Below are 24,632 nucleotides of genomic sequence, written 5' to 3'. Positions count from 1 at the left end.
AACCCATGTCTTTGCAGTAATAAAAACTGAATGTAATCAAATATCTGATCTGATCAGCTTAACAACACATGAGGACAGCAAAGAGCTCTGGTTGTTGTCAGTTTTTATCTTCCCACATTTTTATTAGAAAAATAATTGTGAAGAAGTGTCACAATACATTAATACCGTTTATATATTTCCAGTACACAACTGCAGCCAAGACTACTCAGGACAAAAGCTTATTTAAACTGCCTTAACACTATTTCAGCTTAGGATTCTCACAAGCAACCAAAGCAAGAACAGAAAGGCAGGGACATTTACTTCCACAAAAATGTACTAGTTGAAGAGGAAGACCCCTTAGGGTTTCTGTTTAGTTTGGGGACATTCTGGTGTCCTAGGCAGCTATTAAATGTAGCTCAGCAGTCAAAACAGCAGCACAGATGAACAGACCCCAAGATATTAAGACCAGAATGGACCAGGAGAGGTTGATCCTATCTGATGTGCTACACATGTACAGCATGGCAATTTCTTCACAAAGCTCACCTTAAGCTGAAATGCCATTTTTTTCCCCAGAAAGCATCTTTGCCTTGATTGAAAAGATTTTAATAGAGGGATGTTACGGATTCTCCATAAATCAGACATGACAATTATAAACTAGCATAATCAAAAAAGCCTAGGTGCTGTACTTTTCTTCAATGAGTTGAGCCACTTAATGTGTAGAGTTTAACCTGCTTAGATTAACAACTCTCTAGCCTCAGAAATGTCTCGTTTGTAGGTACCTGTAGACTACAAGAAGCTACTGAAACCGAAAATCTTCAGGTTTTTGTTGTAAAATATTTTTTTTTCACTCTGGAAACAATTCTTGTAGTTTCTTTAAAGAAAACTCAAAACTTTCCAGTTTTCCAGGATTAAGAATTCCAGACTCACTAATGTTACATGGGGAGAATAATACCCCTAACTCACAGCACCCTCCCCATATTCACCTGCCCCAAAATCTTTTGACTACAACCATACAATGGGGTTCAAATACAGCCATCACTACCCTCATGCCCCTTTCACAACAGCCACTTTACAGGGCATACTCTATCATTTATGTTCTCTGTTTCCAGAATGTGTACCTTATTTTTTACATACTATAATTTCCCTTTTTTTTTTTTAAACATATTCAATAATCAGCATAGCAACTGGTAAAATATATTGTTTGGGTAATCTGTGTATTTTACCAGTAACTGTATTTTGCTCTAGATGCTCAGGATACTAAAATATAAACATCAGCAGGTAAGAGCTCTTACACAGCCTCACCAAACATGTGCCATCACTGCATTCACTGTTTATTTTGTGCTCTCATTTTATTCCCATCTTATTTACAAATTAAAGGTGTACATTTTAGGACGTATTAGTAATTGGCATGCTAGGAGCCCAGTTAGGCCTTACTTGTTCTCACCTCCAGTTTGTGAAACTTCAGAATGTGAAATGGATTACTGCACCTTTCACAGATATATCTATCTGAGTATATCTGAGTATATAGATATATCTGAGTATCTGTCAGAGATACTCCTTTACAACAAGGGGAAAGACAGTTTTCAAGTGAATTTTGCAAGGAAAACTGGCTTCAAGGATATAAATTAAAGATGAAATGCAATAGACGCAACAGCAAAAGGTTTCACACCACGCAAACATAATGACTCCTCAAGAATCCCTTGCAATCAGAAAGAAAAAAAAACCCACTTCTTTCTTGCAGTCAAGCTAACCTGCCATCTCATACCTCTGTTCATTATGTGTGATTACCCATGTCCTTACAAAATTGCACACCAGTCAGAGTCCAGCTTTTGTCACACAGTGAATAGCTGAATTTCTTTCCTTTCTGTTTTGAAATCCCAAGGTGCCAGCCACAGGCAATCTCCAAGCTAATCAGTAAAATGTCTCTAGCACCATAATTTAAAAAAAACAAAAATCTCACTTTTGTTTCATAATTAATGTCCTACAAGTAAAAGCAGTGCAATCACCTGTACATGAAAAGAATCAGAAGAAAACCATTTACTCTCTTTAAGGGACTTAATGACTCGGTTATTTTTCCAAGGAAAGGCAGGCAAAGTCTAAAGCTCAGTGTTATCTCTAGAAGATTAAAGCAACAAATCAAAGAATACTTATTCTTTATTATTATCCAGAGCTTCATGTTAACTGTCAAAGGTAAATGATGGGTCACACTGCAGAGATTCATTCTCCTGTTCTGCCTAGAGCCAAGATAAGCCAATCCAAACACTGAGCTACGGGAAAATGATATCAGAGGCACTTCAACAGCTACTTCATACCTATATATATATAGATAGATACCTATATCTATTTATATATAAATATATATATATAGACAGATAGATATATAGCCTTCTTGTCCTTAGCTTAAATTAGAAAAGCTTGAGAACCAGGCAGATTTTGGTCAGTGTACTCCCCAGTTCATTTCAGAATTCTCTTCTGGTAAGGAAGAAAAATATTATTTTGGCTTGATTCAACTTGATCTATTTCTGTTTAGCTTCTAAACCGTGCTCGTTATTTTCAGAACATTAACATTTGCATTGCATCCTCACTATCTGGAATCTCTAACTCCTGGAAACGTGGCATCCAATTTTCCAAAAGTAGCACAGCATTTATTCATACCAACCAGGAATACAAATAGAGGCATCAAGACCACATTCATGGAGCTCCCAAAGGGCTATCGTAACCTAAAGATTGTTTTTTTTCTTTAAAGGAAGTCTCTTACACACTTACCAGCATGCTGGACAAATGCATACCGGGAGAGATCCATCACATATCCCACCACTCACCCAAATCCACCTGACCAAGGTCATCCAAATACTAAACTGACAAAAGGAAGAAAATAATCTCAACATAGCATTACCCTCAGAGCTCCTGAACCTGCTAGCAAATTCCAACTCAGTCTTGAGAGATGGTAAGGTCTGAAGGTTATGATGCTCTTGCATATTGCATGGAAAAATCTGAGGCTGGGTGGATGAGAGAGATGCAAATTGACACCCCCAGGGAGGGAAAGGCAATGGGTCACCCACTCCCAGAGCAGGCACACAGACAGTCCTTGCATTACCAGCTGGGGACCCACTGACACTTGCCACCCTCAGCTCAACATGGCATATCCTGCAGGCAAGGGCAAGGGTGACTAGGCAAATACTTGTCACATACCTACTTGTTAGGTCTATGAGCCATCTAACTTCAATGGCTTGTCCTACGCAACCTAAAATCACATCGTTAGAGGCTACCTGAATATAAACATCTAAAAAAGCTGTTAAGGGATCTTTTAGCTCTGCATCAGTTTTGCACATACCTTCCATTTACACAGAGCAGAGAGTTCCCACAAGGCAAGACCCACATCTTCTGGTGTTCCACAGCAATTCAGCCCAAAACAAGGCGATACTTCAATGAGAATATAGCAGACAGGGAAGGGAAAGGGGTTGCTGTAGCTGTAACATGGCTCAAACCTTCACAACACGTTACAGGTCTAAAGGCACAAAATTGAATTACGTTGTTCGAGCATCGATGTTTGGATTTTCTCTACTGTTTAAGTCTGTCAGAGAGAGTTCACCAGGGCAGATGTGACCAGCATCACACCACCAAGCTATAGCACCACCGACTTGCTCCTTTTCTCTCTGCCACTCTTTATGTACCTTAGCCTTGCTTCCTACACCAGTCCACCATGCCTACAGGGACACCTCCCTCTCACTCTAAATTTGCATTTTAATAACCCAGAGATCTCACATGTATTTTGCTACGACCACCTGAATTTTACAGGTATTCTGTACAGCCTGAATTTTCTCTAACAGTGCCTGGGATGTCACCAAAAATAAACTGCAAATTATGGGGTTAATTCCTTTGTTTCTAGACTTAAAATTTGACTCTTAAGAGCAATCCAGCATGGGCAAACCCTCCATAATAAGTGTAAGCAACCTTTCTGCTGGAGCTCTGCAGGGCAGGAAGGACAGACACCTGGGGCAGGAAAAGAAAGGCTTCAAGGAAGCTTTTGGGAACACTGCTGTCAATCTTCAATACTCCTGCAATTCTCTTAGCTCGCCCAGTGGTGCTCACAAACATATTTCCATCTCTCTAAACTCTCTCATAATACTTATATCCCAGATGAGACCATTTTCACATCATGTTCCTATTACCAGGATCGTGAAAGGAAGATCTTCCACATGGAGACAAGGAGATAAGTACAATAGCACCATTTCCCTTCATTTTCTCTATTTGAAAAGTAGACCTGAGTTTAAGAAATCAGATAGGAAACAGCTGACCTCAACTGTTGTATTTCTACTTGTTGGTACTTACTCAATTTTATTATTAATATGACAGTCTCTTTTGAAAACTTAAAAAAATTAGATTCAACCACTTGCCTGCAGACCATGGGGTCAAGCAGTTAAGCTCTATAAATTCACCCATCATCATGTATCTTTTATAACACATGTAGTAATTCATCTATTTACTTTTTCTTTTTTTTTTCCCCAAAGAAAAATACCATGAAAAGCAATAGCCAGATGACAGATTTGGACATATCAAAATTCTTAAAAAAACACAAATGCATTTTGCACATTATACATTGCTCTGAAATGATACAAAATGCAAAAGGTACTGAAATGTCTGAACTGAAACACTTCAGCCCAGAAGCTGCCTGCCACTTCTCTGATAGCTATTTCTTTGTCATTATCAGGCAAGTTGTTATGACAGTTTCACTTCTGTGTTGACTATAAATCTGTGAATATTTCATGGATGACTGAACTGGAAAAACTACCAACAATATCCATCAGCTAGGAGCATGAAGATTGAGCCATGCTCCAATAGCTAATTGCAAACCTGTATGAGTCAAAGTGCTGAAAATCTGTATTTACTTTGCACTGTGTAGTTCATTTGGATTTTATAAAATAACTGTAAACTATCTGACTAAATTAACAATGTCCTTCATGATCTGCATTTAAACAAAAAGGAAACAGCTCAAATGCAGAAAAGAAGAAGAGATTTCTAAAAATTAAACTGGAACAAGAGCAAAAATTCTTACAGGGCTGCAGGTTTCCCAGGTCTCCATGGAGTGCTGTTTCTTTACACCAAACCATTAGCTTTAGTCCATGTTCCTGTTTAGCTCCTGTCATGGAAAAAGTCACGCTCCTGTCTCAGTACAGGTGACGCCTGAGGAGCAGCTGCTCTGACAGGTCCTACTCTTTCAGCCTGTGACAGAGAGGTGATTGACACCTGCCAAGGAAGGATAAAGGAGTGCCCCAAGACAGCCCTTTGCAGCTCCTCACTCCACGTTCTCTGAAAGATGCCTCTGCTTCAACAGCCTGACCCTATGCAGTAATCACAGCTGGCATCCAAAATATGAGACCTGGCATCTTGGTCCCTTCCAGTGCTTTATTTGCAACTGCTGGGTGTTCAGGCACAGACAGCAAAGAGCACCTCTGCCCAGAACATAACAGCTGCCAGTATCTGCAGCTCAACAGCAGAGTAGCGAGCCTGCCAAAAGATGTTTTAGAAAAAATTGCTTTGCAGAAGACAGAAAGGTTGGAGGCTGGAAGTATGTTCTTATCTTTTAGAGCCCTCCCAGCTAATTTGATTGTAAGTCTCCTCTTCACAGTATAATTGCCTGTCTCTGAATCTCAGACAACTGCTGCAGGCAGAGAAGAACAATCAACTTCTTTATCAACTTTGAAACACCAACAGAGTTTAAATAATTTAAGTTACTTAAAGGTAACATAGAAAACTTATGGTAGAGCAAAGAACAAGCCCTTTCTATCTGAGTATCATCTCTGCATCACATGTGAAAGACGGCTGTGTGCTTCCCTGTCCTAAGACTCAGCAGAAAAAAAACCCTACCAAGATAAACATTACATTTTAAACTATCCACATATAACTTTTTAATTTTAAATCTGTTCTTTGTAAGTGCCTATATTTATTGACTTATCTATTTTTTATCAAGGGCCCTTGGTTTTTTCAGAGTGCTTTCACATCTGCTGCCTGTATTTTGAGGGTGCAGCAGATCAGCTGTCAAGAAAAAAGAACCACACTGAATCCAAGGACTGCTCCTAAACCCTTCGAATGGCCCTCATAGTCCAACAAAATCCAGCTAGCTCAACATCCTCCCACCACCCAGCTGTGGGTGGGCAAATCCCTTAGGGGTGCCCAAGGAACAATGAGAACAAGGAGAGAGTGTTTTCATTCCCTTTCACAGACCATTTTACAGATCTCCACTCTGAAAGAGTGAAATACAAATACCTTTAAAGTGGGTTTCACGGAATGCAGCAGCTTGACATCCCTGCCACACTCTAATTCTGCTTTGTCTCACAGCTATCACTGTAAAGATCACATGTATTAAAGATGTTCAGCAACTTGCTTTCAGGAGATTCAATTTCATAGGCTTCAGCTATTTTGCCAAACGTAGAAAACAGCTGCAACGAACAGAAGCAACAAGTGCAGCGCAGCGGGGCTGCGTACACTGCAGCCAGCTCTGCTCCAGACTCTGGCCTGCTTCAGGCAGACTTCTGTCATTCCTGCATGCTTCAGTGACCATAAGCACCAGAAAATGCAACTGGCACAATCTCAAAGAACACCAAGGAAGAGCAGCAAAAGTCTAAGAAAGATTCCCTGGCAAAGGAGGAGGAGCTGTTATCACCTGTAGCTTGCTGTCTCCTGCAGCCACCTTCACATTATGATTGCCCAGCATTTTTTTCAGAATCTGTGGGAAATGGTATAGACCCAACTTCCTCAGCTGACCCAAAAAGCTTTTGAAGCAGATCCAGCAGCAGCTGGACTGCTGAGGCTTCTGTGCATCTCAGCGAGACACCAGGATGCCTGCACTGTGTGGGCGAAGGAAGGATCAGCACTATCAGTGAGGTCACTGCTTTTGCTCACTGCTGCACAAGTTACAAATCAGAGAACCTGGGAATGTTATCTATGTTACCTTTAAGTAGGTAAGACTATTTAAACTGTGCTGGTTTTTCAAAGTACATAAAGAAGTAATTGCTCTTCCCTGCCTGCAGCAGTTGTCTGAGGATCACAGACAGAGATGCTTCAATTATACTGTGAGGAAGATACTGTGAGGATTGAGACTTACAATCAAATTAGTTGGAAGGGTTCTAAAAGATAATCACTCATGAATGAAGTGATGAATTAGTGAAGTGATGTTAGACTAGTCTGTATGTAGTGGTGTACAGTGTACAAAGGAGATTGAGCTCATTTGACATATTCGTTTGCTTTCATTCACAATAAGCTCATTAAACAAAGTTTAGTTTATAGAGTACATTGTCCTGTAAATTTGAGAGAATGAAAAGGATTGTGACACTCCTTCCACCACCCTGGTGTTCAAGGATGAGAAGAGAGTGAGGAGTTTGTCAGGTTTACATATCAGCATTTGTCTGTAGGACCTAAGACAGCACAGTTAACTCTAGATGAAAACTGGATTCAAATAATGCTGACAGTTCACGTGACTAATGTCATGGAATGAAGCCAGGCTCAATAGATACCTCTAATCATCCTAAAAAGACAAGATATTCATTGCTGTATATTTACTAGATATCCATCTAGGAAGTCACACATAGCACACAGGATACCCGAAGTTTCCACTTCAGACATAGCCCCAACTATATGCAGAGTTCTTTTTTTTTTTCTGTGCTTAGACCTCTCATGCTTGTTAGATTTATGAACTCCAGCAGTCACTGCTTAAGCAAGTTATACATATTTAATTCTTACTTTTTTCCTCATAAATTCATCTATACAGCTTCTACCCATTTACTGCTTCAGCAATCCCTTCAATGACCACTATCTTTTTAACAGGAACCCTAATATAATAGATCAAGTACTGTTGTACCAGTGCTCTTATTCTCTTGTCCCCTGAAACAACTCCTACACATGCAACACAACTACACTGACATTTCCCATCACCCTGGCATATTCACAGGGATTCCTCATTTAAAACCTTTTTTCATGAGTGCCAAAATTCAGTGGGTTTCCTCACAGGGAGATGAGGAAGAGCATGACAAAGGTATTGCATTCGCTCTTTTTCTTTTGATCAGCAATTCTGTCTAGCACTGAGATAATGCCAAGTAAAATGGAATATCAAGTGACTTCAAGTTTAATTTATTACAACAAAAATTACTAAATAGGCCCTATGCTAATCTCAATAAAGCCTCTCACTTTTACGTTTCTTTTCAGGTGCCTTTCAGATTCTCTTTCAACATCTAAGGCATTGGATTTCACTGGGACATGAGGAATTTACAGTTATTAATCCCTTTTATCAAAGGGCTCTGTTTTCAGCACCAATAAGACAGCACGACCTGGAAAAAAAGCAAAAGAATCAGCCACTGCAGAAATTCATCTTGTGTTCCACCTATGCAAAACATAAGGTACACATAAGCACCGTCTCTCCATTCAGTACCAGCAGCTGCAGGGTGGTGCTGACAGCTGTGTTAAGACACAGCAGGTGTTGCTCTGCTGCTGCAGCTCTTCCCCTTCCATGCAACACAGATTCTGGACCTCTGCAGGCACATTAATAAGGATTGCAGTCCAGAGGGAGAAGTCAGAGTGACCATGAGTGGAGCTGGGAAGGAGGACAACATCAAATCAGGCTGGCAAACTCATGACCATACCTGCAAAAGTGATGTATGATACGGAGAGAGGCCCTGAGTGATCAGCACAAATCCAAAACTTAGCCCTATACCAGGTACTGTGAAGAAAATTAACTCTACCCCACCTGAAACCCACTGTGCTACACCAACTCCACAGTATTAGCAGAAACTTTGTTTTCTGGTCACTCTCAGTAAATGCTCAATGTATTCTAGTTTCTTTTTTAAAGGAACTGGATATTAACTGTCCTTGCTCAAGAAGCAGGACCCTTTGCAGCCACTTCCCTGAAAAATTATGATCTATGCACGGTTTATTACCTTATCATACCGATGGCTGAGGAAAAATGAGACTCTTAAGAGCTGTCTGCTTCTGGTAAACATTTAACTACTAGAACCATGCCAACATACTTCTCAGCTTGATTCTCCTTTACTTCAGAATCTTGCTTTCCTCATCCCTGACGGCCCAAAGCTGAGAGTGTATCATATTTAGCAACGTAAGAACACTCCTCCTCTAGGATGTGAATGGATCATACTAATACATTATGATAGCATTTACTCCAAAATGAACTTCAGACACTTACCTCTTCAGATAAAGAATCACCTGAATGTTTGCTCTACACTTGTTGCTTTATGAGCTTCAGCTTCACAGATTAGAAGAACTTTTCCCAACTAATAACAGACGGAGAGAACAATGCTTAGCCACTGAAATTGTTTGAAGGAAATAAGAGGGGTGGAATTTCACAGTTCTGGATTAAGTATAGACCAGGGTGAGGAAGAGCAGATGTGGAAAAAGTCATCAGATAATTCCAGGCCCCAGCAGCTAGAGGAAAAGGCCAGTATCAAGTGTAGAGCAGCCCCAACCTTTGCACCCTTCTGAGGATGCAAGACAAGTCCTGGCCACTCTCTGTTCCAGTGCCCACAGGTCCTCCACACAGCAAGAACTACAGGAACAAGGCATCTCCTTCTCTGAGGAGTTTGAGAGAGTGGCTGTCATTAAAACTATCACTTCTCCCTCTTCCCCTTTATCATCTCTTCAGCCTGTTAAAATTACACTTGGCATATCCAGCATATTAGGATGTCCTTAGGAAAAAGAGTCAGTCAAATCCTTTAAAGCTCTGGTCCTCAGGTCAGCATTCAAAACTGAAAGAAGATCACTGGAGCAGCTTGCAGAAAAGAACAGGCACTAAAAATCCCTAAAGCTGGAGTCACAGGGTCCTAATATGTAAATCTATTTGCTAAGAAAATCTACTACATTTGTAAGGATTAGAATGCTACAAAGGCATCAGATCCAAAGGGCCAATATAAAGTACAGTTCTGGACACATCTGTGGGTCTAAGCAACATTGCAATTTCTTTTTATGCCTTTAATGTGCCACTGCAAAGATAGGACAAAGCAGCTTTCTTTCGTATCTCTGATTTGCAGCAAAAAACTCTAGTTGGTTTTCAGCAGAGGAAATGTTGATCGTTTTGGTTTTTTTAATGAGGATTTCAAACATCATTTATTTCTGTAATTCCAGCCCAACTGTCACCAGCACCATTATAAGAGTAATGCCAGGACTGCACTCCCAAATATACCTTCAGATCCATGGCAAGCAGCAGGTCTCATTATTACACCAGCTGTTTCACTTCTGTATTCCACTAAATATACTGGACTCGCACAGCAGGCATTTTATGAGCATGAGTTAAATTTGCTTTAGCATTAGTAACAACAAAACAGATTATTATGTTGCATTTGGCAGTGGGCAAGGAAAAATAGCTTCCAGTTTGACCTCTCTCCTTTCTACAAAGTAGACATCAGCATCCCATGATGCTGGTGCAAAAAGAAGTGCTGTGGCTAGTGCTGAAGGCCATGCTGGCAGGCTGGCACAGGGCCAGCATCCCAGTGCATCCAGAGTCCTCATCAGCTCCCAGCTCCTGACTCTCACAGAGCTCTGCACTGAACAGAAACGGAGAGCCACTGCCGCACGTAGAGGCAAGGTATCGCCAATTATCCGGCTGGCAGCATCCTTCTTCTTTGAGAGACAGCACCTCTGGCTTCCACTAAATACCCATCAGAATTCTTAACCTCTGCTTTAGAAAAGAAAAAGACAATTTGACTTGTCAAAAGGAAACCTGACGTGTTATTCTTGACAAGCTGCTCAGCTTGATTCACAGCATCGCTGAATAGATGTGGTTCAACACTGGACTTAGCTCTTGCCTCTGTAATTAAGAACTTAGACATGTAGTTAGATATTTTTAAAATGTTTTCACATTGCTCACAGTGCTCTGCTAAGACACTGTAAGCATTAAAAAGCACTTACTGATACAGCCATCATCAAGAAACATCTCTACAAAGACACAGCATATATTTCTAGGCAAGTACTTTAGTTATTACTACTGGTGCTGAAGTACCTAATTTTAAAAAAAAATCCTCTCAACTTCTCTTCCCCATTAATTAAAGTCATCAGCTGCAATATAGAAAATTATCAATGACTAGGTACGGAATAGGTTTCCCAGAGAAGTTGTGGATGCCCCATCCCTGGAAGTGTTCAAGGCCAGATTGGATGGGACTTTGAGTATTCTGGTCTAGTGGAAGGTGTCCCCGCCCATGTCAGGGGAGTTGGAACTAGATGATCTTAAGGTCCCTTCCAACCCATACCATTCTATGATTCTATGATAATATGTTATTCTAAGTATTTTAAGCTTAGAACTTTCAAAGTAAATAAATACATGTCTCCTGCTTGTCAAAGTGGCCATGAAAAATATTTATAGTATGGTTATAGCAGCAAAGCATCTCAGTATAGCAACATCTCATATGTGCAAAACAGGTAAATAATTACACTGATTGCTTTTCCTTCAAACTAAGATTAACACCAGTTCCTTGGCTTTTACCAAATCTAGGATTTTGGCTGTTTGTTATCATTTTCAAAAGGTATAAATTTCACATTTTTTAATTTATATTAAATCATGCTAGTACATTTTATTGACTTCTGTTATATAGGAGAGGCTGAACACTAAAATTGAAAGTATTTCTAGTTTTTGAATGAGACCAAAAATACTTTGACAGAAAATACCTGAAAAAATACCAAAGCAATAATCAAACTTCCTTTGTTGTAAAATCTATTTGATGCTGAAACCCATTCCCTTCTGAGAGAACAGCACTCACATTCAGTCAAGTCAGCCTTTAACTTAGGACACTACTGCTGACCAAGTTAAAAAAAATCAAATTAAAAAGTCCAATCCCAGAGAGTAAAATATATCCATCAGCAATTCATTCACACACACAAACACACACGCTCCAAATCCTTGTGCTATTTATGTCAGACCTTCTGTCATTGCTTGTGTACAGGATAAGAATCTCAGTTTTTATAAAAGAATGTACTATCCTCTTGCTTGTGAAAGAGCTTGAAAAACCTCACTATTCAAATCTATCTCAAAGGCTCAAATATCAGTGGAAGGCAAGTACAGAGAACCATAATATTTTGTTTAGCAGGTAAGTGCCTAATGTTTCTGAGAAGTTATGACATTAAAAGAAAATACACACACAGGAAATATTCCAGGAGCTGCTTGCCATCAAGTGACTGACGTGGATACGGAGGACATTCATTGCTAGAAATACAGAGAGGAAAAAGTTTTCTGTACCCTATATCCTGGTTTCGTTAAGAAATTTTTTTTTGTTTCTGTTACCTTGTGAATTTGACATTTGGACAAAAAGCTGCATCCTGAGGCAAGAGCCTCAAACAAGCTCTGGCTCACTGTTCTCTTCCCCAGCCGGTGAGAGGGTGCACACTCCATGCTCCCCACACAATACAGAAGGGCTTTCTGGTCCAGGTGCACCATCACACTGAGCAGCCATACACTGCTTCCAGGTTCCCAGCTAACCTCTCCATATGGACAGCTTTTTCTGGATATAGCAGCCCACTCAGAACGAGACACAGAGAAAAGCATAATCATGCCCACAGAGCCCAATCTGCATATCCAAGACCATCTGCAGTATGAAAGCAGATATCCAGGACTATTCCATCTCACCATCCTTCTTAGCGAAATAGAGAAAACGCGATCAGCCAGGCTCTCAGACTGTCTTGTTGCTTTGCTCTCAGGAAGAAAGACAGTGGGAGCTGACCTGAGCTCCCCACCACGACACAGTAAAATGATTCCTGTAAATCTTCTTCGCATTATAAAACTCCTTGAGAAGAATGCAGTCTGCAGAAGCTACAGCAACTTATTGAGTCCTAAAGGTCTTTATTATGAGTGTTCTCCCGGAGTGCAAAATAGTGTCTGGATGGCTTATTAAAAGTCTAGAAAACGAGAAAAAATACCTGATCAACAAGTAAGGAATAGAGACTCATAACCATCTTTGCAACATGTCACCCTGGAAGAAAGTACAAGGGAAAATACGGGCACAATCTCTTTGATACCACAGGATTTCACTGGGATACGCTTTCTCAGTCTTCCAGTCCCAAGAGTGCGGATTTGACATGGATAAATAAACATAATGAAAAAACTCTTTCCTCACTTGAGACTAATGAACCTCTGTAGGTTGTTTCCCCCTTATGTTTATTTTCTTTCACTCTCTGAATGAGTGAAGCTCAGTTTAAATCCTAGTTCCATATTTACCTGTTGCAGCTGTAGGCTCTGAGGCAACATGCAAACACTACTGAAATTTAAACAAAGGCATTAAGTAACACTATCAAACAATAACTTAAACAAGAAGGAATAGTCTGAAGAGTTAGTTCTGCACTGATCAGGTGTTATACATACCACAGAGTGCATGTTACACTAGACAGAGCATGCTACAACCAACCAGCAAAAACGGAGGCAAACTGTTCCGTAAATTGATAGTCTGAGCTAAATACAAGAGCCCATCAACTCTGTGCTTTCACCACTGCCTTGGAATAAGTGTTCTTCCACATTTTTCTCTCTCTGAATATCTGCCATTGGGCTTCAAACACATTTCCCTGAAGTCAGACATACTGGATTTTTCTGCTTCCATCAGTGGAAGGCAGACAGGGAAAGAGCACAAAAGCAGGGAACAAAACAAGTTCCTCCAACTACAGCTTCCCCCTGAAGTGGATCCCTTGAGAACACCAAAAGCCACACCATGACCCCACAGAGGCTGAGAAAGCAGCACTGCAGGAGCGTGACCCTCACACCTCTGCAAGGCTTTGAGCTGCTCTGCAATGAAAGAGCAGTGGGGTGCCTGGAGCAGGAGCTAGAGGCACACTGAGGGCCAACTGCATTGGGCTGGGCTATTTCTGTGGTCAGCAACAGTAAGTGGGATAAACTGGGTTGGGGTTTTTTTAATTTTAAATGACACACATTCTAACTCCTACAGCAGCAAAGGAGCCCCTATGACACCAGCAGCAAACTGATTTAAACAGAATGTGTGACCTGCCACCCCAGTTTTGAGTCTGACTGCAGATAAAATAAAAAAGTGGCAGATAAGGTGGTTCCCCTGTTGGCTCCAGGCCTAGGAATAGCTGCTGGCTGACTGTTTTTTATGATGGCCACTCCCAGAACTTTGCATTGCCTGTGCATATGGAGTATTTCAAATTTGTGTCATGGAAATACATTATTCTTCTCTTGCATGCTTGCAAGATTAACTTGTGCCACAGCAGCATGCACTGACCTGAGAACCAACACACAGCATGCTCCTGGTTCCTTCTAGTGGGTCTCACTGGTCTGACTGCTGCCACAAGGTGCTGTGTAATCTTCTCAGAGCTCAAGTGCTTGAGTTGCGGGATTACACATTATTGCAGAGACTCACCCAAAATCTAGAAACTGTTAGGGACACCACAAAGGCCAAAAGCAGTATCTAGGGATTTGGATTCTAAATGTTTTATGACATTCAAAGTTTTTAGCAGCATATGAATACATCAGCATTTTTTAACTTGTTAATAGCTTCTGATAGCTTCTACCTTGTTATGTACCTTTATGCAGTTACTTCTTTCATTAGTATTCCTAGCTTCCACAAAATCTTTTGTCATATGTCAAGAAAAGTATTAACTACTGAAGCTTAATGCCAAGTGAGACAAGATGAGCTGTAATTGTTAGTGGTAGAGTGTGCAGTTAAAAGGTCTTACTTCCCAACAACCCAAAGCTGTACTTGTATTACAATGCCAGTGAGATAATAGTTTTCATCTGCTGGCTCAGCAGAATCTCCAAAAATAGTTGCATCCCTGTTCATGAGAAAAGTTAACATGGCCATTGCAGAAGGAGAAGTAACCAGGAACTCACAAGGAAACAAGCTGCAGACTGTGCAGCATTATGAAATGCTGAAGAATGGCACCACTGTGAGGGTTTGCACAGATTAAAGTCGTATCAGGGTCTGATCTATAGCAAAATATATTCACTTTACACTTCCACTGCCATGAAGAACAGCTTGGGGTCAGGACTTCAAGGAGCATGCATGGTTTAATAGGTATAACTCAGTTTTAGGGCCTGGGTTATTTGACATCTCTTCAAATTACTCCAGTTCAGTCATATTTCCAGTGTGCTTAAAGCCACAGGACATTGCAAGACCAAGCCTGAAACATCAGCCTTCAAACTGCGATCTTCTAAGCATGCCTGATTTTATTTTACCAGAAAGGCTACAAACACTGAGTACACACCTTTGGCTTCTGATTAAAGCACACAGGTGCAAATATGAATTATAGTTTCATATCCTACAGCCTATCAAACATGATGGCTTCAGATAAATAATGTTATTGAAAATCACTACAATAAAGAATACTGAAGAATGACTTCACACCCAACAGATTAAAATGGAAAAAAATGGCAGACAATTCAGTACAGAAAATTTCAGTCCCTGCATATTAAATTGAGACTAGCCGCAGCTCTGCAAAAAATAATAGTGTTACCAGCCTCACAAAAAGCTCCTTTTGACTGAAATCCACTGCAGCTCCCTGAGGAAGTGTACCAGTCAGAACTGACTGCAAAAGATACTGCTGTGGTGCCAATGCCTGGGAACAATTCTGGCAGGAATCTTGTCTCAAGATTTTTATTATAATTGTCTTCATTTAAATGAGCTTCAACTCATCCTGCAGCAGGTCGTTTCCCAAGTCAACCAAGGGCAGAACCCCCAGGAACCTCCCCATTTTGAACCCTCACAGCCTCTTCGTGTGGCACCTTTAGCAAGGCTTAGGCCTTGCAATATTACAGGAAACACATTATGGCTTTAAAAATCTTTTCCAAACCAACAGGCAAACTGCCAAAAGGTGTGCCACAAACATATGTAACCTGATGCCTTAATAGTTCAGGCCCCATTTAAAAGCAGTTTTTGGGAAAGCACTACTAGGAATCCAGGATATTGCCAGCAACATGTAAGATTAAAAGAGAGCGTGTAAATGAAAGGCAAAGTCCCATCTAATGGAGATGCCATGATTCAATCCTACACTGTATTTGGTTACTGAGCACAAAAGCTCCTCACAAAAGAGCTCCAGGGACTTGATTCAGTTTTCCTGTTTCAACACAGCTGTGGCCATCCAGCAGACAAATCAAAACAGGAAGGCAGGAAAGACATACTCACCCTCTGGCTGCGGAATAAAAGTGATTGCTCAAGATCGCTATTTGCTGTGCCTGCATTCCCTCCTTTCCCAAATTTATGAGACTTCCTGCCTTTAGTTAAAAAAAAATACTAGCATATGTATGGCTCCGGAAAAGTATTTACAGAGCTGGGGAAAGTCACGATCTCAGTGTAAACTTTAAAAACTGATTTTGTCTTTTAAGAAACTGGCATATTGTTAACATCTACCCGGTAGTTTTACCTGGAATTTTAAAATTCTGAAAAGTTGCAGGGAGAGGGAGGAGAGGGGCCAGTAAATTGAAGTTTATCCACTGAGAAGCAAAGATAAACTCCTCACCTTGCCATTTCACAAATATCCCTTCTACCTAAAACATGTTAGCTATGCAGATCAGATACACAGCTCTTAAAATACAGCTGTGAAAAGCACCTGCCTTTAAGTTTCAACTGTTTTATCTATGTTAAAAGTGTCAAGTATTTACCTGAGCCACTGGTCAGGATCCTTGACTTCCAACACTCAGCTGACTCAGTATCACCAGCCTTGGGTCCAGCATTCAGGTCAGCAAGACCACTAACTTCAACTTCTCACACAGCATTTCTTTTATTACAGATACATTTCTTCTATTTGGCTTATATTTTGTACTGCAAGTAATTCTTTAAGCTTATTTCCTTGTCTAAGGAAAGGCAGATACAGTTATCCGTAGAAAAGGAAGCTGAGCTACTTTGTGGTTATGCACTGGGTTTCCCACCTTCTCATACCACTTTTAGACAGTTTAACCCATCTTTATTGCAATTAACCTGTTAAAACCACATACCTCAGGCTAGCCAAAACCTCTGCCCCACTCCCAGACAAATCACCACTTCAGCTCCCAGCCTCTACCTAGCTCAGCCTGGAGATTATCGCACTGCTACAGCAACCCTCTCTCCATCCCTGTCAGTGCATCCCTCATAGGGGCCACAGCTGCAAACCCACACTTGTGCTAGGTTTGCCCCCTGGACCAGAAACCCTGTTGTGACCATGTCTCACGCGAGGGACTCCAGCCTAGAGGGGATGGCTGAGGAGCAGCTGAGGCCACAAGGGCCCCTAGAAGCCTGGATGCTGCTGCACCTGAGGGGCCTGGCACCTTTATACTTCTATTTAGAGCAAACACATAAAGGTGTTTTACGAAAGTCTTCCTTCCACAGATAGCACAGTGGAATATGCTCGCAGCTGTGCTGTCACAGGCAGAGAGCGGCTGGTTCAAACAGCAAGTACAGAGTATAAATAACAAACAGGTTGCATGAGAAGCTACAGAGAGGGTCAGGTCAGGCCCTAGAAAAAAGAAACTCAAACCCATAGGAACATTGTTCTGTGAACAGTACGGCATAAGCACTTCAAGCACAATCAATGACTACACCATACAAATAACACTCATCTTGGAGTGGAAGACTGGAACAGGTTGGTCACAGAGGGTGTGGAGTCTCCCTGACTGCAGTTATTCAAGAACCATCAGGATGCAATTCTGTGCCATGGGCTCAAGGATGTCCCTGCTTGAGCAGGGAGGTTGGACCAGATGACCCTCCATGGTACCTTCCAACCTCAACCATTCTGCGAGCCTGTGATCTTTTCTTTATCACAGCACTCTGGCCAAAGTAATATCCTCATCGTATATGGAGTTTGATTTGCCAGGAAGAAAAGCAATGTAATTTTTCCTCCACTCTGGCAAACATACAATACATTTAAGGATGCTTTTGTGATCTCTAAATCAATTTGTGGTCTCAGCAGTTTTAGGTAACAATGGGGAGATGCTGGGAAGCTGAAATTGCTGCCTACTTTGCAGATAAACAAAATATTTCTTAAAAAAAGACAATTTATTTCTCTCATCTGACTAGAATGTGAGGACTGAAGGAACTTTTATCTAAAATGACCAGATAGTAAATGTGAAAACAACTGCTTCAAAACTGTTTTCAAAGTTGTTCAAAATCTGAAGAAAAAAGTAAATTGTATCTTGCCTGTGTATAATGTACTCAATTTTTCTGTCCTTTTGAAGATGCACTGCCTGTGCTCGTGATGATAAATCCAGCTTTTTTAAAGGTATAAATGTCACATTTATAGAGTAAACATCTTTTTTCCATTTCCATTTGAGGGAGTACTGAGTATTTCCTGATCACTAAGGCGAGGTTGTGCTTTCCAGTCCTCATCACACAAGCACGAAGCCATTTGTTTATCCATGCCCTGACTGCTGACACCTGACAGTGCCGCCTGCTTACGCCCAGCCTCACTTGAACAAAGGAGAATTAGTTTATGGACAAAAGCTACCATCCTTAGTAGGCAGGCAACCAAACGATGTTCATTTTAACTTCTCCAGCTGCTGTGCCACAGAGTCATGCTAACATGAGGGATTTCTTTCCCTAGAGATGGACCTGACCTTCAGAGTATAGATCCACACTTTCCTGACACCTGGATGTGTATTTCTAGTGATCCAGGACTCACGCATGAGCTGAGAATGGAAAATGTCACAACAAATAACCTGCAGGACTGAAAACTGTCCTCCTCCCATTCTTCCTATGCAAGTTCATGGAACAAACAGTTACATTTAATTTTTTGTTGAGCTCCTTAGATTAGTCTGGGATACAGAAACAACAGAGTGAGTAGTCATATGAATGACAGAAGTGACCGTATAAAAAGCCACCTCTTTCCTATGCAAACCAGGTTATTACTCAGCTTCTTGACCGCAAGACAGAGAATGAGACAGCAACACACAGAACCTGCCTCTCCCTTTCATCTTTCTGGAAAAGAGCAAAGGAGGTAAGAAACCAACCCAAAGCAAGAGCTGCTGATACATGCCCTTAACTGACACTTAGTTAACATCATATCAAGTGACCATAAAACACCTCTAGGCTCAGAAGAGTTTACTGCCTTCTCATAAGGATGTAGGAACTTCCTCACCATGAGCCACCCAATGAGAAATTCACCTTTGATGCTGATTTCTAAGAATGTCTTCAGGGTGAAAACGATCCTAAAGAGAGCAAGCCCAACTCAAGCACAGCTACTCCATTCATTTTCCTTCAGCTCATTTTGCTTCAAGGGGTAGGGGGAAATGAAAATATTGCTGTTTAACTAGATGTTGAGAACAGGTGTGCTGCTTGCTTCCTCTCTGATGCCAAAAATCTTACTTGTATAAGAAGCACTTCAGGAGGGAAAGCCCTCAGTACAAGTAAACAAAACCCAAACAAACAAACATCTCTATTTCCCTTTCCCTCTTCTCCTATCCCTTCAGAAATTAAGATACTATGAACTCTAGGAAAAGGTCTACGTTTTTGCCCTATAAGCTTCCAAACATAAAAATGTAAAAATAATAAAAAAAAAAAATCAGAGGAGACTCATATACTTAAAACAAGGTTTGTCAACAGCCTTAAGTGCTCAGCACTTCAGTGATTTGTGGTAAATCTTCAGAGCATCTAAGACACTTGCAAAGCAATTCTCTCAGACATCCTCTAGAGGCTTAGTACTATTTTTTTTGCAGGTACATAAAGACTGAGAGTAAAGACCTTGCTAAGAGTGTTAGAAGGAACAGTGCCAGACTTAGCTTCATCTCATGAGCAACAAACAAGTTACAGTTACAGCATTGTTTGTATGACCACAGCATCCACTGCAAATGAAATTACAGCATCATTTTCTGTCATCTACTTTATTAATCACAGAGCCCCCAATACATGGATCACCTTATGATATGACTATTTCTATCCCCATTCTAAATTATATATTAAAAAAATGTCACTATCAACAGGAAGTTATATAAATTTTTCCTTTCCTTTACAATAAACCTGTTGAATATGTTTGGAGTACTTCCAAAACTTTGGGAAGCACAGTCTGTTACTCCTATATCCCATGAGAAAGCTCTTCAAGAAGTTTGCTGTAATATTACACAGGTTTTGCTACAGACAATAATGTTAGACCAGCATTTCAGTTTTCTTTACATTTCCTGCAGCACCACACAGCCTTGACGTAGCACACAAAAGCTCCAACTTCCTTAAGCCTGTGATCCTGAAGAGAATGACTGCACTCTTTCCAGCCTTGCAGGAGCTGGCTTTCATTTCTTTTCCTTAGGAATTGCCATATTCACACACAACCACCAAAGATATGCATCTGCTGACACTCAGAGCAGGCAAAAAGCAACACACTATGCAAGAAAAGCTGACTTGGTCTACACATCTCAATTAACTGCTGTTGTGTCAATTGCCCCACTGGAAAACAACACCAAGAATTTTGTGAAGTCTCACTGTTGATGCATGTTTCAAACCCTGAGTGAGGCTGGTTATTAGAAATTTCCCAAACCTCCAAGGGAATGAGTGTCTTGCAGGTAACTGTACATGCACATATCTCACAGCCCACTAAGTTACTACAGCATCTGTACTGGAGAGAGAAGACACAGAAAAACAGTTCATGGGAGTATCTGCAGAAGTACAAAGAAGGATGAATTTCTGTGCTCTATATCACATCTCTCCCCCAAAAGTGTATTTATCAGGGAAAACATAGCCATCTCTCAGCTGCCAGGTGAGAAGACACTACAGCAAATGACTAGCAGCCATTCCCGATGCCACGCTGTTATTCTGGCACAGACACAGCATCAAAGTCAAATAAACAAACATGCTGAGACAGGAAATATTTTTGCACTAGAGGCACCAGAGATCTTCTAAATAGGCTTTATTAAGGCTTAGAAATTAGTATATGCAAGAGTGAATAGTACTTCCATAAAAAAGTTTAGCAGTTTTCTGTGTTTTTGTTGATATATGCCAGCATAAGCAGGAGGTTTCTGTTTAGAAGAGAAGATTTGGATCTACAAGGTAACTTCTGCTGTGCAGGGCTTTCAAAGTGGAGGAAAGACAAGGGAAAAAATGCCCAGCAGCCACAAATTACTCCCAGTTCTTGGCTCCAATCAGGTATCAATTTCTAAAGGACTGGAGTGGGCTGAAAATACAAAGCAGGGACTTAAGCCACATTTATGTGAAATATTTGGCTGCATAAGACACTCAATGACAATCTGCTTCTCTGTAGTTGCCTGGGATGTCCTGGGGTTGCTGCTTTGTAAGAACATCTCAGAAATCCCTGCAGCAGGTCATGTGCAAGAGAGAAAGAGGCAAAATTAAAAACCTCCATGGAATTATCCCATGGCTAATAGGACACATTTAGATCCTTGCTTATAAGATTCTATAAAACTGAAGGACGAACTGGATAGGTGTAATGCTGGGGAATTACGGTAATTTGGGAGTAAGAATTACTATAAAAACTAACAGGAAGGACAGGAAAAAAGTTCAAGGCAGTCTGAGGAACTGGGTAGTCAAAAACTTATCAGCTGAAAGCACTGGAAGAAATATTTTTGACAGATATGGATGACACTGGGAACTGACCAAAAAGAAGCCCCAAAACAAAACCCTCACTACTCTGCTTACTGCAGATAAACCCAATGACTCTCCTACTGGCTGCAGTTTGCAGCTAGGAAGAAAATTTCCCTCAGCAACAAGCATATGCAATATCCCAATCAAGGAAGAAAATAAATCCATAATGTTTTTCACAGAAATCTTTGCAATTTGCTCTTGCCAGCTTACACACGATCTTTCCCCTTGCCAATGTATTCTACAGGCACAGTTTTAAGAGAATTTTGCACATAGAAATGGAATGCATTCCTAATTAATGATGCTAAATAAGCTTACATTTTGAAAACAATGCAAGTTTTCCCATTTTATTTCCCTCACTAATACTTGTTCAAAGGAAGCCCTCCCTTTTGCAGAGGAAACGTCACTATTCCAACACCTTCACACAGGATAGAAACAGTTTTAGCAAGACGCAGGGCTGCGCAACTGCAAAGAAACCTGGTTTTAAGCTAAGAGAAACCATGTAACCCAGACTTCTTCATTTTCCACCGTTGTCATCCATGCCAAGCAATGCAGGCATGCTGATAGAGACCTCCATAGTACAGACAAAACTAGAAATCTCACTTACATGTATGGCCATATAAAGAAACACAGTTTTAGATCAGTAGGATTCAGCACTATAGAGAAACTAACTAGGACCATCTGAAAAAAAAATTAAATCCAGTCCCTTCAATGTTTCCTGGCTTAGAAGGTTTATGAATTTAAAAAAAAAAAACCTCCAGCAAATGAAAGCCTTGATTCTGTGTTAATAAATGTATTCTCCACTGAGATATGGTGAGGGGAGATGTTCCTCATGGAAAACAGTGCAAGCAGGGCATTTCTTTCAACACAAGCTGCAAGAGTTAAAATGTGCAGGTGAAGAGGAAGCAAAAGAGCTAGCAACCTTTAGGTTTTACCACATGCAAAATAACTGCAGAATTACAAATCTGGGACTCTAGCAAAATGAACTGCAGCCTTTGGGGAACGAAATTATGTGTAATAAGAATGCTTGTCCAAAGAATACACTATCATATGCTTCACTTAGTTTGAAAAGCTGCCTACACTGCTAAACCCTTTTCTCTTTTGCACATAGCCTGCTGTCCGGATTTCTAACACATTCTTATCAAAGCAGCAATCCCAGGACATCCCAGGCAGCCTGAGTCTGTCTAAGCACTAACCACTTTAAATACAGAAAGACCCACCTAAGAAAAATCTCAATTTTACAAAATGCAGAATTTGTATAAGCATGACTCCGAAGGCAAAGCAGCTAACCACAGCCATAGGAAGAGTTGTAGCTCTTGTTTAAAGCGGAGCTGAGAAGCTAATGATTAAGGATACAGCTATTTACAACACAATCCCTGCTGGAATTCTGTAATCCTGAAAAAATTTACAGCAAAATAGCAACAACGGCTCATTTCTCCCCACAGCTGTGTATTTATTAGTCAAAAACACAGTACACAAACACACTGTGCATTCACACACCTGCCCACCAACACCTGAATATCTTGCAGTATATGATGACCAAGTGCACATCCTACAACCCTGTGCGGCCACTGAAGTACCATCTCCAGTTTTACACAGGGAAACTCCAGCCAAGGCCCCAAAAGACACATGGGCAGACCGATTCCCATCACCAAACACAGCATGAAACAAGCTGCAGAGACCACACCGAGCACCAAGGCAAGAGGCCAGCAAGACCTGCTTTCTTCAGCCCCACACAAGCACTCCAACCTTCCCTTCCTGAGGCTGAGCTAGAGCCACAGCATTTGTTCAACCAAACTGCAGTGGCAAACAACAGAGCTTGGAACACGGAACAGTAATGGTGGGAAAAAATGAAATAATCACAACATTCGCACTGGACGAGGTGTGTGCAATCTCATGTTCACATTACATCAAAAAATAAAGAGCTAAAGAGACTGCAATAACAACTGGGGCTTTTTTAAGTTTTACTAACTTGAAATTACAGCTACAGGCCATTCATTTAAAGTTTATGAGAATAAATATTTAACTGCCTGAACTGTTCTGCAGACACACAGTCAAAAAACTGAAAAGAACCCAAAGATAAAAACAGAAATGAGGATATCAGTAAACATGCTTCATTAACTATCACACTATCAACTCTGTAGGAAAACTGTATCTATCAACTGCATATATAAAAAGTATTGGATATTAATTATTCCAAAACTTTCCACTTAATAAATAACATCTTGTATTAAACACTTTTCCCAATTAGATTTTTCCTCAACGTTACACCACCTCTCTCCTTCACCTATTTGGTGCAAGAATTTAATTCCCAATGCATGCCACTGTCATTCCATCCCACAAACTAAGAGAGATGATCATTTTTCTGCTCTTTCTTATTATGACAGTGCTGCCAAAGTAAGAGCTTCTCCTCCTCCTCCTCCTCCTCATCTCATTTTTGGTGTCTCTTCTTAAAGCTTTATCAGCTTTCAGTCTCGATTTAGAGAGTTAGAAAAGCACGAAGCTTGTCTGCAAAGCAGTACCCTGGAGAAGTCAGAGGTGGCAAACTGAATAGGTAATGTGTGTGCTGAGTGACAGTGTAAACCCTCTCAGTGAGGTGCAAGATGTTTTCAGCATGCAGCACTAGAACCTCAGAAGATTAAGGAGGCTAAGTCAATATTTATCTTAAATTCCCTACTCAGATGTCCTCATCTACACGCATGAGAAAGCAAAGAAGGGCTACTTCCATTAAGGGATGTGGGGCAAATTAATGCAATGGAATGTTGCAAAAGGCTTTCCGAATAGTTTGAGAAAAAAATAGTGGGAAAAAGTAGAAAGTTAATTTTCCACAACTCCTCAACTCCACCCGCTGCCGCAGGTTTCGAGACACGGGTTGTGGAAGCTGCTCAGTAACAAGCGCCAGATCGCCCCGGACTTCCTTCTGGGATGTCACCACACACCCCAGCAACTTCCTTGCTATGGGTGGGTCCTGGACGCAGGGACGGGGTTTTGTCCTGTTCCATCACCGCAATGTTTTCAAGCACACACATGGCTTCTCTACTAGTAAGAACAATAAAAAAGGATTAAACTGCCTACTCTCCCAGCAGTTTGAAGTCTCTCAGGACTCTTAATATCACACTGTCCTACGCGCCAGCAGATCTTTAAATTCATTGTGCGTTCATGTTT

The 24,632-nt window shown here is 40.8% G+C and overlaps 1 protein-coding gene across 1 annotated transcript in view; it reads right to left on the bottom strand.

The window, feature by feature from the left end:
- The window catches only part of MCUB (mitochondrial calcium uniporter dominant negative subunit beta), a 47,222-nt gene that overhangs the window by 21,627 nt on the left and 963 nt on the right, over positions 1 to 24,632 (bottom strand). The gene's annotated exons all lie outside the window — the stretch shown is intronic.

This window comes from Corvus kubaryi, unplaced genomic scaffold (assembly GCF_017639235.1).
Source record: "Corvus kubaryi isolate FWS band 111438036 unplaced genomic scaffold, C.kubaryi_AGA036_p1.0 71, whole genome shotgun sequence".
In the NCBI taxonomy this organism is placed as follows: Eukaryota; Metazoa; Chordata; class Aves; order Passeriformes; family Corvidae; genus Corvus; species Corvus kubaryi.
Note: the sequence above shows the minus strand (reverse complement) of the source record. Positions and strands in the feature narration are given on the sequence as shown.